We start from the raw sequence: 17,846 nt of genomic DNA on the forward strand, positions 1-17,846 counted from the left end.
TGTAACCAGCCACTACCCAAACGCGCTACTTTGTTTCAGCCAGAGCCGTCAAAGCCACGATTCAGCTTTTTGCCACCTTCTGAGAGCCTATGGCAGCCATAGGAAGTGTCACGTAACAGCAGAGATCCTTTGTAATGGATAGAGATGGCAAAGAAGGCCAAGAAATGGTCAGACAGGGTACTTCCTGTACAGAATCTTCTCAGGTTTTGACCTGCCATTTGAGTTCTGTTATACTCACAGACACCATTCAAACAGTTTTAGAAACTTTGGAGTGTTTTCTATCCAAAGCCAATAATTATATGCATATTCTAGTTACTGGGCAGGAGTAGTAACCAGATTAAATCGGGTACGTTTTTTATCCAGCTGTGTCAATACTGCCCCCTAGCCCTAACAGGTTATTGAAGCTCTGATTGAAAAAGGCCCTAAAGATTTATGTTATACAACGTTTGACATGTTTGAACGAACGTAAATTAATTTTTTTTGCACATTCGTGACAACAAGTCCCGCGCGCCTCGGACATTATGAGTAGCCTTCGGAACGCGCTAACAAGATGGAGCTATTGAGACATAAATTATTAACTTTTTCGAACAAAACTACATTTGTTGTGGACCTGGAATTCCTGGAAGTGCCTTCTGATGAAGATAATCAAAGGTAAGGGAATATTTACAATAGTATATTTGATTTTAGATGGTTCCAAGATGGCGCTAACCTGTATCGCCTAGCCTATTTTTCTGAGCATAGCACCTCGTTTATTGCAAAGTGTGATTTCCCAGTAAAGTTATTTTTAAATCTGGCAATGCGGTTGCATTCACGAGATGTTAATCTATAATTCTTTGAATGACAATATAACATTTTAACAATGTTTTCGAATAGTAATTTTGTAAATTGTAGCGCTGATTCACCGGAAGCATTTGAGGGAAAATATTTTCTGAACGTCACGCGCCAATGTAAAATGCTGTTTTTATATATAAATATGAACTTTATCGAACAAAAAATGCATGTATTGTGTAACATGATGTCCTAGGAGTGTGATCTGATGAAGATTGTCAAAGGTTAGTGCTGCATTTAGCTGTGTTTTGGGTATTTGTGATGCATGCTAGTTGCTTTGAAAATGGCAGTGTGTTTATTTTTGGCAGGGTACTCTCCTAACATAATCTAATGTTTTGCTTTAGCTGTAAAGCCTTTTTGAAATCGGACAACGTGGTTCGATTCAGGAGAGGTGTATCTAAAATGGTGTAAAATAGTCATATGTTTGAGAAATTGAAGTTACAGCATTCATGAGGTATTTGTATTTCGCGTGACGCGATTCCACTGGCTGTTGACTAGAGTGGGACGCAAACGTCCCAGGTTCCCAGACAAGTTAAAGACAAGACTCTCGTTAATCTAACCACATTGTCCGATTTCAAAAAGGCTTTACAGCAAAAGCAAAACATTAGATTATGTCAGAAGAGTACCCTGCCAAAAATAATCACACAGCCATTTTCAAAGCAAGCAAAAATGTCACAAAAACCAAAACCACAGCTAAATGCAGCACTAACCTTTGATGATCTTCATCAGATGACACTCCTAGGACATTATGTTATACAATACATGCATGTTTTGTTCAATCAAGTTCATATTTATATCAAAAACCAGCTTTTTACATTAGCATGTGATGTTCAGAACTAGCAAACCCACCGCAAACTTCCGGTGAATTTACTAAATTACTCACGATTAACGTTCACAAAATACGTAACAATTATTTTAAGAATTATAGATACAGACCTCCTTTATGCAATCGCGGTGTCAGATTTTAAAATAGCTTTTCGGCGAAAGCACATTTTGCAATAATCTGAGTACATAGCCCGGCCATCACGGCTAGCTAATTTGACACCCACCAAGTTTGGCCCTCACCAACCTCAGATTTACTATAAGAAAAATTGGATTACCTTTGCTGTTCTTCGTCAGAATGCACTCCCAGGACTTCTACTTCAACAACCAATGTTGTTTTGGTTCCAATGAATCCATAGTTATATCCAAATAGCTGCGTTTTGTTCGTGCGTTAAAGTCACTATCCGAAGGGTGACGCACGAGCGCGTTTCGTGACAAAAAAATTCAAAATATTCCATTACCGTACTTCGAAGCATGTCAAACGCTGTTTAAAATACATTTTTATGCGATTTTTCTCGTAAAATAGTGAAAATATTCCAACCGGGAGACGTTGTATCCGTTCAAACACTGAAAGTAAAACATGGAGTCGTCACATGCACACGTGCGCCAGTGCCATTGTTCTCAGAAGGACCACTCACCAAAACCCCTGCTGTTTTTCGCCCAGAGACTGCAGAGCTATCATTCAATGTTCTGGCGCCTTCTGAGAGCCAATGAAAGCCTTAGAAAATGTCACGTTACAGCAGAGATGCTGTATTTTCGATAAAGAGGCTATAGAATGACAACAAATGGTCAGACAGGGCACTTCCCATATAGAATCTTCTCAGGTTTTGGCCTGCCATATGAGTTCTGTTATACTCACAGACACCATTCAAACAGTTTTAGAAACTTTAGGGTGTTTTCTATCCAAATCTACTAATTATATGCATATTCTAGTTTCGGGGCAGGAGTAATAACCAGATTAAATCGGGTACATTTTTTATCCGGCTGTGAAAATACTGCCCCCTATCCCTAACAGGTTAAACAGGGAAATACAATAATTAAGGGCCGGATCAGAGTCAGTGATAGTCACTCAACCCCAGCTCAGACAAATGTTGCTCATTAAAATTCAAAGGAATGTCTTTGTAATATTGTGTGAGCGAGATTTAGGTAGTTTAACATCTTTTATAGAGGCAACAGGACAATGGTCACTGAACTCATTGGCAAATATCCCATTGGCTGTAAATGTATGAGGGGCATTTCTTAGGAAAATATGTAAGAGAGTAGATTTTTCAGGGTGTTTAAAGTTGGGGCGAGTTAGATTTAGCTCAGTACAAATATCTTTCAACCCATCAGATATTGGCATCAACCAATCTAGATTAAGATCACCCACTATCAGTAATTCAGTTTGAGCATAGTTCAACAGTAGGTCAGACAATTTGCTGAGTGCACAAACATATGGAGGCCAATAAATTCCCACTAGCGTCAGATGGGCATTTTTACCAAGTCCCACATTTAGGACTAAACATTAAAATTGGTTAGGGACAGAGGTGGTGATGGATACAGAAACATTTACGTTGCTCTTTATGTACATGAAAACACCCCCTCTGTCAACTCTATCAGATCTAAAAACTCTAGAACCAGTCAGAAACACATCAGAGTCCGTCAGACTTCTTTAGCCAAGATTTTGTTTTTTATTTGACCTTTTTATTTAACTAGGAAAGTCAGTTTAAGAACACATTCTTTTTTTACAATGACAGCCTACCAGGGAACAGTGGGTTAACTGCTGTTAGATTCTGGGTTAAACTTGGAACCTTGTTATACTCAGAAGTATAATATCTGTGGAGTGGTAGAGACTGGTTTTTACATCAGAAGTTAATGGTTATCTGTAGGAGCCAGATGGATTTGGAATGTGCTGTGTGGACAGGAGGAAGTCACAGGATTGCTATAGGGGATACGGATGGCCATCTGTGGTTAGGCAAATGAGGAGTTGAGGTCAGATCATAAATTATGGTTTATTACCCTATTACTTCATCTTCCTGTCGAACCATAATAGATGTAAGTATTGGAGAGGAGGAGTGCCTAAATTGGAGTATATATACTTGTGTTGGGGGAAACATGTTGTCTAATGCAGCTGTATTGATCCTCTGGGCAGAATAAACTTGGTTAACTTCTTAGGGATAGGGGGCAGTATTCGGAAGTTTGGATGAATGAGGTGGCCAAAGTAAACTGCCTGTTACTCAGACCCAGAAGCCAGGATATGCATATAATTGGTAGTATTGGATATAAAACACTAAAGTTTCAAACTATTAAAATAATGTCTGAGTATAACAGAACTGATTATAGCAGACGAAAACCCGAGGAGAATCCATCCAGTATTTTTTGAGGTGCCACCATTTAAAATACCTGTCTATGTGGAAATCAATGGAATTCCTCCCAGATTATGAACATACTATTCTCCGTCTTAAATTTGATTGTTTATTTACATATTAGAGTACAGGAGGATTGATTAGAAACGTTGTTTGTCTTGTTTGGATGAAGTTTATTGGTAATGTTTGGGATTCATTTGTATGCATTTTTGAGTGAGGGAAACCGGTGGATTATTGAATGTAGCGCGCCAACTAAACTTACTTTTTTGGGATATAAAGGACTTTATCGAACAAAACGACCGTTTGGGATGTAGCTGGGACCCTTTGGATTGCAAAAAGAGGAAGATCTTCAAAAGGTAAGTGATTTATTTTATTGCTATTTTTGACTTTCGTGACACCTCTGCTTGGTTGGAAAATGTTAATGCTTTTGTACGCGGGGAGCTGTCCTCAGATAATCGCATGGTATGCTTTTGCCATAAAGCCTTTTTGAAATCTGACAAAGCGGCTGGATTAACAAGAAGTTAAGCTTTTAACTGGAACGGTAGCGTCCCACCTGGCCAACATCCGGTGAAATTGCAGAGCGCCAAATTCAAAATACAGAAATACTCATAATAAACATTCATAAAATATACACGTGTATATTAAAGATTAACTTCTTGTTAATCCAGCCGCTGTGTCAGATTTCAAAAAGGCTTTACGGCGAAAGCATACCATGCGATTATCTGAGGACAACAATAATATAGCAATAATATAGCAATAAAATGTATCACTTACCTTTGATGATCTTCATATGGTTGCACTAACAATAATCCCTGTTACACAATAAATGTTCGTTTTGTTTGATAAAGTCTCTCTTTATATCCCAAAAACTCAGTTTTGTTGGCGTGTTTTGTTCAGTAATCCACTGGCTCCAGGGCGGTCAAAACATGCAGACGAATACATCCTAATAGTACCAGTAAGGTTCGACGAAACATGTCGAACGATGTTTATAATTAATCCTCAGGTTGTCTATTGTCTAAAAATAATTCAACCGGACAATAGCGTTTTCAATACAAAAGAAAAACGATCAGCGCGCTCACGGTCATGTGCGCAAAGCAGCTCTGCATTCTTCCCCTGTCCTCTGACCAAAAGGTATTTTTACTCATCGTTTTTCAAAATACAAGCCTGAAGCATGTCTAAAGACTGTTGACATCTAGTGGAAGCCATAGGAACTGCAATCTGGGCCCTAACCCATAACATAGTCAATAGGCATTCAATGGAAAACTCACATAAAAAAAATCCCACTTCCTGGATGGATTTTCCTTGGGTTTTTGCCTGCCATATAAGTTCTGTTATACTCAGAAATTTTAACAGTTTTAGAAACTTGAGTGTTTTCTATCCAATACTACCATGCATATGCATATCCTAGCTTCTGAGCCTGAGTAACAGGCAGTTTACTTTGGGCACATTTGTCATCCAAACTTCAAAATACTGCCCCCTACCCAAGAAAGGTTAAGCAAATCAAATTTAAATCAAATCAAATTTATTTTTATATAGCCCTTCGTACATCAGCTGATATTCTCAAAGTGCTGTACAGAAACCCAGCCTAAAACCCCAAACAGCAAGCAAAGCATGTGAAAGAAGCACGGTGGCTAGGAAAAACTCCCTAGGAAAAACTCCCTAGAAAGGCCAAAAACCTAGGAAGAAACCTAGAGAGGAACCAGGCTATGAGGGGTGGCCAGTCCTCTTCTGGCTGTGCAGGGTGGATATTATAACAGAACATGGTCAAAATGTTAAAATGTTCATAAATGACCAGCATGGTCAAATAATAATAATCATAGTAGTTGTCGAGGGTGCAACAAGCACGTCCGGTGAACAGGTCAGGGTTCCATAGCCGCAGGCAGAACAGTTGAAACTGGAGCAGCAGCACGGCCAGGTGGACTGGGGACAGCAAGGAGTCATCATACCAGGTAGTCCTGAGGCATGGTCCTAGGGCTCAGGTCCTCCGAGAGAAAGACAGAAAGAGAGAAAGAGAGAATTAGAGAGAGCATATTTAAATACACACAGGACACCGGATAAGACAAGAGAAATACTCCAGATGTAACAGACTGACCCTAGCCCCCCGACACATAAACTACTGCAGCATAAATACTGGAGGCTGAGACAGGAGGGATCAGAAGACACTGTGGCCCCATCCGATGATACCCCCGGGACAGGGCCAAACAGGCAGGATATAACCCCACCCACTTTGCCAAAGCACAGCCCCCACACCACTAGAGGGATGTCTCCAACCACCAACTTACCGTCCTAAGACAAGGCCGAGTATAGCCCACAACGATCTCCGCCATGGCACAACCCAAGGGGGGGGGCGCCAACCCAGACAGGAAGACCACGTCAGTGACTCAACCCACTCAAGTGACGCACCCCTCCCATGGACGGCATGGAAGAACACCAGTAGGCCAGTGACTCAGCCCCTGTAAAAGGGTTAGAGGCAGAGAATCCCAGTGGAAAGAGGGGAACCGGCAAGGCAGAGACAGCAAGGGCGGTTCGTTGCTCCAGCCTTTCCGTTCACCTTTACACTCCTGGGCCAGACTATACTTAATCATAGGACCTACTGAAGAGATAAGTCTTCAGTAAAGACTTAAAGGTTGAGACTGAGTCTGCGTCTCTCACATTGGTAGGCAGACCATTCCATAAAAATGGAGCTCTATAGGAGAAAGCCCTACCTCCAGCCGTTTGCTTAGAAATTCTAGGGACAATTAGGAGGCCTGCGTCTTGTGACCGTAGCGTACGTGTAGGTATGTACGGCAGGACCAAATCGGAAAGATAGGTAGGAGCAAGCCCATGTAACGCTTTGTAGGTTAGCAGTAAAACCTTGAAATCAGCCCTTGCCTTAACAGGAAGCCAGTGTAGGGAGGCTAGCACTGGAGTAATATGATCAAATTTTTGGGTTCTAGTCAGGATTCTAGCAGCCGTATTTAGCACTAACTGAAGTTTATTTAGTGCTTTATCCGGGTAGCCGGAAAGTAGAGCATTGCAGTAGTCCAGCCTAGAAGTAACAAAAGCATGGATTAATTTTTCTGCGTCATTTTTGGACAGAAAATTTCAGATTTTTGCAATGTTACGTAGATGGAAAAAAGCTGTCCTTGAAACAGTCTTGATATGTTCTTCAAAAGAGAGATCAGGGTCCAGAGTAACGCCGAGGTCCTTCACAGTTTTATTTGAGACGACTGTACAACCATCCAGATTAATTGTCAGATTCAACAGAAGATCTCTTTGTTTCTTGGGACCTAGAACAAGCATCTCTGTTTTGTCCGAGTTTAAAAGTAGAAAGTTTGCAGCCATCCACTTCTTTATGTCTGAAACACAGGCTTCTAGCGAGGGCAATTTTGGGGCTTCACCATGTTTCATTGAAATGTACAGCTGTGTGTCGTCCGCATAGCAGTGAAATGTAACATTATGTATAATATCCGATGTATAACACTTGTATTTTCATGAATGTTTAATAATACGAATTGTGAATTTCGCACTCTGCAATTTCACCGGATGTTGTCGAGGCCGGGTGCTAGCGGTACGCCTTTCCCAAAGAGGTTAAAACCTCTCCAGGATCGGTGGGTCCCCTCGGGACGGTTGAGCTAACTGAGGAGAATGCGATTAGCATGAGGCTGTAAGTAACAAGATTAATTTCCAACAATAATTTCCTGGGACATAGACATATCTGATATTGCCACAAAGCCTCCATTCTTGTTAATCTAACTGCACTGTCCAATTTATAGTAGCTATCAGTGAAATAATACCATGCTATTGTTTGAGGAGAGTGTACAGTTATGAACTTGAAAATGTGTTAGTAAATCAATTAGGCACATTTGGGCAGGCTTCATACAAAATTCTGAACAGAAATGCAATGGTTCATTGGATCTGTCTAAAACATTGCACATACACTGCTGCCATCTAGTGGCCAAAATCTAAATTGCGCCTGGGCTAGAATACATTATGGCCTTACTCTTGCATTTCAAAGATTGTGCAAAAAAAACACATGTTTTTTTCTTTGTATTATCTTTTACCAGATCTAATGTGTTATATTCTCCTACATTCATTTCACATTTCCGCAAACTCCAAGGTGTTTCCTTTCAAATGGTATCAAGAATATGCATATCCTTGCTTCATGTCCTAAGCTACAGGCAGTTAGATGTGGGTATCCTTAAGAGGTGAGCACCAATCCAGTTTTAGACCTGGACAAATGTTTCAGCTGCTATGCATGTTTTAGATGTGTTAAATTGCTTGGATCATAAAAATCTTTGTGCTGCCTTATTTATAGAGCTTTCCAAGACATTTGATACTGTTAATCATCACATGGTAACAGGCTGATTGGTCGGCTGTTTGAGCCAGTAAAGGGTGCTTTGCTATTCTTGGCTAACGGAATTACATTTCCTTCCCTCCAGGCCTGTGGGCACACTTTCCTGTAGCCTTAGATTGAAAAGATGGCAAATAGGAGTGACAATATAAGTCCTCTATCATCCTCAGTAATTTTCCATTCAAGTTGTTAGACCCAGGTGGATTGTCATTGTTAATAGACAACATTTCACCTCTTCCACACATTTTATTGAATTCCAAAAATTACAATGCTTGTCTTTCACAATTTGTTAAGTTATGCATGGTTGTGTAGGTTAAGAATTTGTTGTTGGCATGTCATGAAAAAAATGTGATTCTTCATGGCTATGCTTCCGAAAAGGCTCAACGTTCCCTATATAGTGCAAAACCTTTTAAACACTGTTTCCCATGCTTGTTCAATGAACAAGCACCTGTGGAATGGTCGTTAAGACACTAACAGTGAGGCAATTAAAGTCACAGATATGAAAACTTAGAACACTAAAGAGGCCTTTCTACTGACTCTGAAAAACACCAAAAGAAAGATGCCCAGGGTCCCTGTTCATCTGCATGAACATGCCTTAGGCATGCTGCAAGGAGGCATGAGGACTGCAGATGTGGCCAGGGCAATAAATTGCAAGACAACGCTACAGGGAGACCGGGCGGACAGCTGATCATCCTCACAGTAGCAGACCACGTGTAACACCTGCACAGGATCAGTACATTCGAACATCACACCTGTGGGACAGTTACAGGATGGCAACAACTGCCCGAGTTACACCAGGAACGCACAATCCCTCCAGCAGTGCTCAGACTCTCCCCAATAGGTTGAGAGAGGCTGGACTGAGGGCTTGTAGGCCTGTTGTAAGGCAGGTCCTCACCAGACATCACCAGTAACAATGTTGCCTATGGGCACAAACCCACTGTTGCTGGACCAGACAGGACTGGCAAAAAGTGCTCTTCTCTGACGAGTCCAAGGGTGATCGTCGGATTCGCGTTTATCGTCGAAAGATTGAGCTTTACACCAAGGCCTGTACTCTGGAGCGGGATCGATTTGGAGGTGGAAGGTCCGTCATGGTCTGAGGCGGTGTGTCACAGCATCATCGGACTGAGCTTGTTGTCATTGCAGGCAATCTCAATGCTGTGCATTACAAGGAAGACATCCGCCTCCCTCATGTGCTACCCTTCCTGCAGGCTCATCCTGACATGACCCTCCAGCATGACAATGCCACCAGCCATACTGCTCGTTCTGTGCGTGATTTCCTGCAAGACAGGAATGTCAGTGCCATGGCCAGCAAAGAGCCTGGATCTCAATCCCATTGAGCACGTCTGGAACCTGTTGGATCGGAGGGTGAGGGCTAGGGCCATTCCCCCCCAGAAATGTCCGGGAATTTGCAGGTGCCTTGGTGGAAGATGTAAAAATAAGATTATATATATATATAATCTTATTTTTACATCTTCCACCAAGGCACACATTCTGCTGGCTAAGACATGAGTTCCAGTTTGTTGTGTTGTACCTAGCGTATTATTTTCAACTGTCTAAATGAGTAGACAGGCCTATGGGTTGCTGGGGTTGGATAACTTTTTAACTTTACATTTTTCGTTTTTTATTGGGATGTAATTTTGTAGTGAATACTATTGGTACTGTAAGTAAGGACAGACTCGGGTCATGATTTCAAATGGCAATGGCTCACAGTGGTAGGAATTGTTTGCATTCACATAGACAAACGCTGTAGCCAAGAACTTATGTTTATACGGACAGGGAATATCTGTAAATTGTAGCTAGTTAATTAATCAAACATGTATTTGATCAGAGAAATCCCATTGAGACACGTCTCTTTTACAAGGGAGCCCGATTCATAAATGCAGCATAAAATACAAAGTACACTGAACAAAAATATAAACACAACATATAAAGTGTTGGTCCCATGTTTCATGGACTGAAATAAAAGACCCCGGAAATGTTCCAATATTTCTTGTGCAGAAATGTGTTTACATCCCTGTTAATGAGCATTTCTCCTTTGCAAAGATAATCCATCCACGGTGAGGGATATAAAAAAGCTGATAAAAAAGCATGATCATTATACCTTGTGCTGGGGACACAACACAATGCCACGTGTTTCAAGTTGAGGGAGCGTGCAATTGGCATACTGACCTCAGGAATGCCCACCAGAGCAGTTCCAGAGAATTGAAAAGTTAATTTCTATAGCATAAGCCACCTTCAACGTCGTTTTAGAGAACCACAATGAACAGTCTGATCAACTCTATGTGAAGGAGATGTGTCGCGCTGCATGAGGGAAATGGTGGTCACACCAGATAAGGACTGGTTTTCTGATCCACGCCCCTACCCTTAAGGTATCTGTGACCAATATTTATTCCCAGTCATGTGAAATCCATAGATTAGGCCCTAATGAATTTATTTCAGTTGACTGATTTCTTATATGAACTGTAACTCAGTAAAATCTTTGTAATTGTTTCATGTTCAGTATACATAAGGAATTAGTGAAATATTTATACCAATAAAAGGCGGGAGGGTGTGAAATAAAATACAAGTATAAAAACACATATAGTAGTTCTCTGAAAAGGTAATTTACCAATTTTGTGAAATGTCAGAAAGGCACTAGGGAGTCCAAGTGTAGATTATTCAAAAATGTAGTCCATGTACAGTGTATTCAGAAAGTATACAGACCCCTTCACATTTTGCTATGTTACAGCCTTATTCTAAAATGGATTTAAAATATTTAAAAAAAAATCTCAAAACACAACAAAAGGGTTTACATTTTTGGCAAATTTGTTAAATTAAAAACCTAATTATCTTATTTGCATGATATTCAGACCCTTTGCAATGGGACTTGAAATTGGGCTCAGGTGCATCCTGTTTCCATTGATCATCCTTGAGATGTTTCTACAACTTGATTGGAGTCCACTTGTCGTAAATTCAATTGATTGGACATGATTTGTAAAGGCACACACCGGTCTCTATAAGGTCCCACAGTTGACAGTGCATGTCAGAACAAAACCCAAGCCATGAGATTGAAGGAATTGTCCGTAGAGCTCCGAGACAGGATTGTGTCGAGGCACAGATCTGGGGAAGGGTACTAAAAATGTTCTGCAGCATTGAAAGTCCAAGAGCACAGTGGCCTCCATCATTCTTAAATGGAAGAAGTTTGTAACCCCCAAGACTTTGTAGAGCCAAACTGAGCAATCGGGGAGAAGGTCCTTTGTCCTGTAGGTGACCAAGACCCCGATGGTAACTGACCGAGTTACTCTGTGGAGATGGGAGAACCTTCCAGAAGGACAACCATCTCTGCAGCACTCCATCAATCAGGCCTGTATGGTAAAGTGGCCAGACGGAAGCCAGTCCTCAGTAAGGCACATGACAGCCCCCTTGGAATTTGCCAAAAGGCACCTAAAGGACGCTGACCATGTGAAACAAGATTCTCTTTTCTGATGAAACCAAGATTGAACTTTGACCTGAATGCCAAGCGTCACGTCTGGAGGAAAGCATGGTGGTGGTGGCATCATGCTGTGGGGATGTTTCAGCAGCAGGGACTGGGAGACTAATCAGGATCAAGGGAAAGATGAACTCAGAAAAGTACAGAGAGACCCTTGATGAAATCCTTCTCCAGAGTGCTCAGGACCTCAGACTGGGGTGAAGGTTCACCTTCCAACAGGACAATGACCCTAAGCACACAGCCAAGACAACGTAGAAGTGGCTTTGGGACAAGTCTCTGAATGTCCTTGAGGGGCCCATCCAGAGCCCAGACTTGAATCCGATAAAACATCTCTGGAGAGACCTGAAAATGGTCCCTATAGAGGGCAGCCGTGCTTCTAGCCCCTAGGCAACTTTGCGGTATTTTAGTTTATGAATTATTTCTTGCATTATTAGGCCAGAAAATGTTCTGTTATTACATACAGGCAGGAAGGTCTTTTGGATATCAGAGCGGCGGTGACTCACCAGCATTATGACCAGGAATACAACTTTCCCGAATTGGATCCTTTGTTTGTATCCCCCCAGGGCAATTGAACTGATTCCAAAGGTTGCTCCAAAATATCGCCGGTGGAGAAGAGGTACTCGGAGTGGACTTCTGGTCCGACGCGAAGTGCGCACACCACTCACCGCTTCGAGTATGTTACTCGCTAATGTTCAGACTGGATAAAGTTGACGAGCTGAGAATTTCCTTCCAGAGAGACATCAGGGATTGTAACATACTGTTTCACAGAAACTTTGCTCAATCGGGATATGTCCGAGTCCGCACAGCCAGTTGGCTTCTCAGTTCTTCGCGCAGACAGGAATAAATATCTTTGGAAAGAAGGGCAGGGGTGTATGTTTCATGATTAACTACTCATGTTGTGATTTTGATAACATACAGGAACTCAAGTCCTTTTGTTCACCCAGCGTAGAATACCTCAAATGCCAACCGTATTAGCTCCCAAGAGAATCATCTTCGGTTATAGTCACAGCCGTGTAGATTCCCCCTCAAGCCGATACCACGATGGCCCTCAAAGAACTTCACTGGACTTTATGCAAACTGGAAACCACATATCCTGAAGATGCATTTATTGTAGCTGGGGATTTTTACAAAGCATATTTGAGGAAAATTCTACCAAAGTTCTATCTAACACAGTGACTAGTACTTGCACTGCTAAAACACTAGACGACTAATACTCTAACTTCCGGGATGCCTACAAGCCCTCTCCTGCCCTCCCTTCATCAAATCTGACCACGATTCCATTTTGCTCCTCCATTCATATAGGCAGAAACTCAAACAGGAAGTACCCATGCTAAGGACTGTTCAACGCTGGTCGGACCAATCGGAATCCACGCTTCAAGATTGTATTGATCACGCGTATTGGGATATGTTCCAGGTAACCTCTGAGAATAATGTCGATGAATACACTGATATGGTGACTGAGTTTATCAAGAAGTGTATAGGAGATGTTTTACCCACTGACTATTAAAACCTAACCAGAAACCGTGGATAGAAGGCAGCATTCACACAAAACACCACATTTAACCATGGCAAGGTGACTGGGAATATGACCGAATACAAACAGTGTAGTTATTCCCTCTGAAAAGCAATCAAATAGGAAAAATGTCACCATAGAGGCAAAGTGGAGTCGCAATTCAACGGCTCAGACAAGAGACGTATGTGGCAGGGTCTATAGACAATCACGGACTACAAAGGGAAAACCTGCCACATCGAACACCGACGTCTTGCTTCCAGACAAGCTAAATACCTTCTTCGCCTGCTTTGGGGATAACAGTGCCACTCACGCGGCCCGCTGCCAAGGACTGTGTGCTCTCCGTCTCCATGGCCGACGTGAGTAAGACATTTAAGCATGTTAACCCTCGCAGGGCTGCCGGCCCAGACAGCATTACTAGCCATGTTCTCAGAGCATGCACAGACCAGCTGGCTGGAGTGTTTATGGACATATTCAATCTCCCTATCCCACTTGCTTCAAGATGTCCACCATTGTTCCTGTACCCAAAAAGCAAAGGTAACTGAACTAAATGACTATCGTCCGGTAGCACTCACTTCTGTCATCATGAAGTGCTTTGAGAGACTAGTCAAGGATCATATCACCTCCATCTTACCTGCCACCCTAGACCCACTTTAATTTGCTTACCGCCCCAATAGATCCACAAACGATGCAATTGCCATCACACTGTACACTGCCCCATCCCAGCCGGACATGAAGAATACCTATGTAAGAATGCTGTTTATTGACTTCAGCTCAGCATTTAACTTCTTAAGGTATAGGGGGCAGTATTTTCACGGCCGGATGAAAAACGTACCCAAATTAAACTGGTTACTACTCTGGCCCAGAAACTAGAATATGCATATTATTAGTAGATTTGGATAGAACACACTGAAGTTTCTAAAACTGTTTGAATGGTGTCTGTGAGTATAACAGAACTCATATGGCAGGCAAAAACCGGAGAAAAATTCAACCAGGAAGTGGAGGATCTGAGAATTGTAGTTCTTCTTTTGAATGCCTATCGAAACTACAGTGTCTGTGGGGTCACGTTGCACTTCCTAAGGCTTACTTCCGGTGAATTTACTAAATCACTAACGATAAACGTTCACAAAATACATAACAATTATTTTAAGAATTATAGATACAGAACTCCTTTATGCAATCGCGGTGTCAGATTTTAAAATAGCTTTTCGGTGAAAGCACATTTTGCAATATTCTGAGTAGATAGCCCGGCCATCACAGGCTAGCTATTTTGACACCCACCAAGTTTGGCACTCACCAAACTCAGATTTACTATAACAAAAATTGGATTACCTTTGCTGTTCTTCGTCAGAATGCACTCCCAGGACTTCTACTTCAACAACAAATGTTGTTTTGGTTCCAAATAATCCATAGTTATATCCAAATACCACCATTTTGTTCGTGCGTTCAGGTCACTATCCGAAGGGTGACGCGCGAGCGCATTTCGTGACAAAAAATGCAAAATATTCCATTACCGTACTTAGAAGCATGTCAAACGCTGTTTAAAATCAATTTTTATGCGATTTTTCGCGTAAAATAGCGAATAATATTCCAACCGGGCAACGTTGTATTCATTCAAAGGCTGAAAGAAAAAAATTGAGAATTCTCGTGAATGCGCATCTCAGTCTCACTGTCCCCAGGCTGACCACTCACAAACTCTCCTGCTGTTCTTCGCCCAGAGACAGCAGACACCCCATTCCACTTTCTGGTGGCTTTAGAGAGCCAATGGAAGCCTTGGAAAATGTCACGTTACAGCACAGATGCTGTATTTTCGATAGAGATGCAACAGAAGGACAACAAATTGTCAGACAGGGCACTACCTGTATGCAATCTTCTCAGGTTTTGGCCTGCGATTTGAGTTCTGTTATACTCACAGACACCATTCAAACAGTTTTAGAAACTTTAGGGGGTTTTCTATCAAAATCTACTAATTATATGCACATTCTCATTTCTGGGCAAGAGTAGTAACCAGTTTAAATCGGGTATGTTTTTTATCCGGCCATGCAAATACTGCCCCCTAGCCCCAACAGGTTTTAATTACATTAGACATCATTCAAAACTAACAGGTCTTGTGTTTCGTTTGGAAAACACTGCCATTCAAAATGCCATGCTCATTTACCAATTACCTACACCCAGTGCTCACGTGGGAAAACACTTTTAGCTAATTTCTTCACTTAGAAATCAGAGCTTGAGCACTATAAATAGGCTTCAGGTTGGCTTTCTTGGTTTGGACAACAGAGACCAATTTGAGAGAGAGTTAGAGGAGTGAGAGTAAGAGGGGGACGAGGACAAGGAAGAGGGAGACGAGGACAAGGAGAACTGTCACAGATGAGATCCGGGTGTAACGGCTGTCTGTGGAAGTAGACCAAGGTGCAGCGGAGTTAGTGTTCATCTTGAATTTTAATAACCGTAAGAACACTATACAACAAAACAAGAAAACCGACAGCCAAACAGTACTGTCAGGTGCAAGACACTAAACAGAAACAGAAAACAATCACCCACAAAACCCAAAGGAAAAATAGGCTACTTATGTGTGACTCCCAATCAGCAACAACGAACTTCAGCTGTGCCTGATTGGGAGCCACACACGGCCCAAAACAAAGAAATACAAAAACATTGAAAAATGAACATAGAACGCCCACCCAATGTAACACCCTGGCCTAACCAAAAATAAAGAACAAAAACCCCTCTCTATGGCCAGGGCATTACACCGGGCCACTTTGGTTGACCATTTGGTGGTCTGAGTTGACCAACCATGGTCTGAGTTTCAGGGAGGCTGGGCAGAGGGTCCAGCCTAACTTGAGCCGCTGCACTGCAGCAAGTGTCATCCTTACATTTCGAAATGAGAACAGGTAAGTAAACCTACCCTCTATACCATGCTACTGCACTTACAGCACTACAGTAACATTTCATACTGAAGTAAATCTTGCACCCTACCCATTCACGTTTTTTCAGGATTGCAAGACGACCCTTCAATGGAGGAAGAAACCGGCTGTTCACAGCAAAGCAGGGACAACAGTGAATATGGTCATTTCAAACAGCATACGTTTACGACAACTGCAACACCACATTCAGTAACATAAATAGGGTGCGTTTATTAGGATACGTTTTATTAGATTTAAATAATGTTTCCATATCTCAGTATCTTTAGAGTATCCTGTGAGGCAGATCAAAATGCCCTATGGTCAGGAGAGCAGCTTCTTGAAGGTTTTGGGGAAAACATTCCCCCAGATGAATCCAAATCTAGAGGCCTTTAATGATCATTAAAATTAAATTATACAATCCATATTGCTTGTCTTGGTGTTAAGGTTTAGTTTTTTTAGAAACACTTTACTGACACTTCACTAATAACCAATATCCGTTGCTGATATTGACGGAAGTACTGCTGCCATATTGCAGCCAACTCATCCAAATCTGATCATTTGATGTCCTACATTAAGAACAAATTAACTTCAGCCATTATCATTTAATTAGAACTACATGAAATAAGGCTTCCCATCCACTGCATTAAGTGACAGCTCCACTTCTGTGAACTGCACCTCGGTAGTGACTTCTTCGAATTTCAAATGCATTGATCTAAGAACTAGATCCATTAGTCCAAAGCTCTCCAACCCTGTTCCTGGAGAGCTACCCTCCTGTAGGTTTTCAATCCAACCTGTTGTAACTAACCTCATTAACTTATTAAGCAGGTAATTATTAAAATCAGGTGCACTAGATTAGGGTTGGAGTGAACCTACAAGACAGTAGCTTTCCAGGAACAAGGTTAGGAGCCCTGCACTAGTCCATCTTCAACCACATAATTTGAGCTGTCACAATATGTCAACAATGTTATGTTACTAACTGTAATAGGTTGCTGTTAATCCCAATTATATAAAATGTAATGGGGGCGAACCACTATCTTCATAGTTTATTTTTTTAACTATAGGGCGATCTCCACACAATTATTTATTTTAACAATTTATAAAAGTCCCGATTGGGCATTAACAAAAATGAAAGTTCTGTTTTAATAATGTCCATTCAGAATGTTCTGTTGTCCTCCCACAGCAGGCACACTCTGAAGGCTCCAATTCAGTGCTTGCAGTAGGCCTCTCCTGGGTCGTGTTGTACTGAGTGGAAGACCAATATTGTGTCAGCAGATGGAATGTTGTGCTAAAGCGCCATAGAGCAAAATACAATAACCATAGGCCGTATATCTTAACAGTACCTGACTCTCTCCAAATATGGCCAAACAGAATCGTACTGTAATGGGGAAGTACTTAACTTTTGTTAAGGTCACCTGTGTCTAAACTCTGGTCCCCATCTGTTTAGAGTTGAAGATGTCTATCGTACCTTTCTAGAGACCAAATCATACAGTGTGTGAAAGAGAGGGAATGTTAGTATTATAAAATGTATAATAGTATTATAAAAATGAACTGATTCAAAGGAACGAGTGGCGCTGAAGATATAGCGTCCAATCCCTCATCCCAGTAGGGGAGTATCAGGGGTGTATGTAGTAAGTCA

This window comes from Salmo salar, chromosome 22, assembly GCF_965601325.2.
Source record: "Salmo salar chromosome 22, fSalSal1, whole genome shotgun sequence".
NCBI classification, from domain to species: Eukaryota; Metazoa; Chordata; class Actinopteri; order Salmoniformes; family Salmonidae; genus Salmo; species Salmo salar.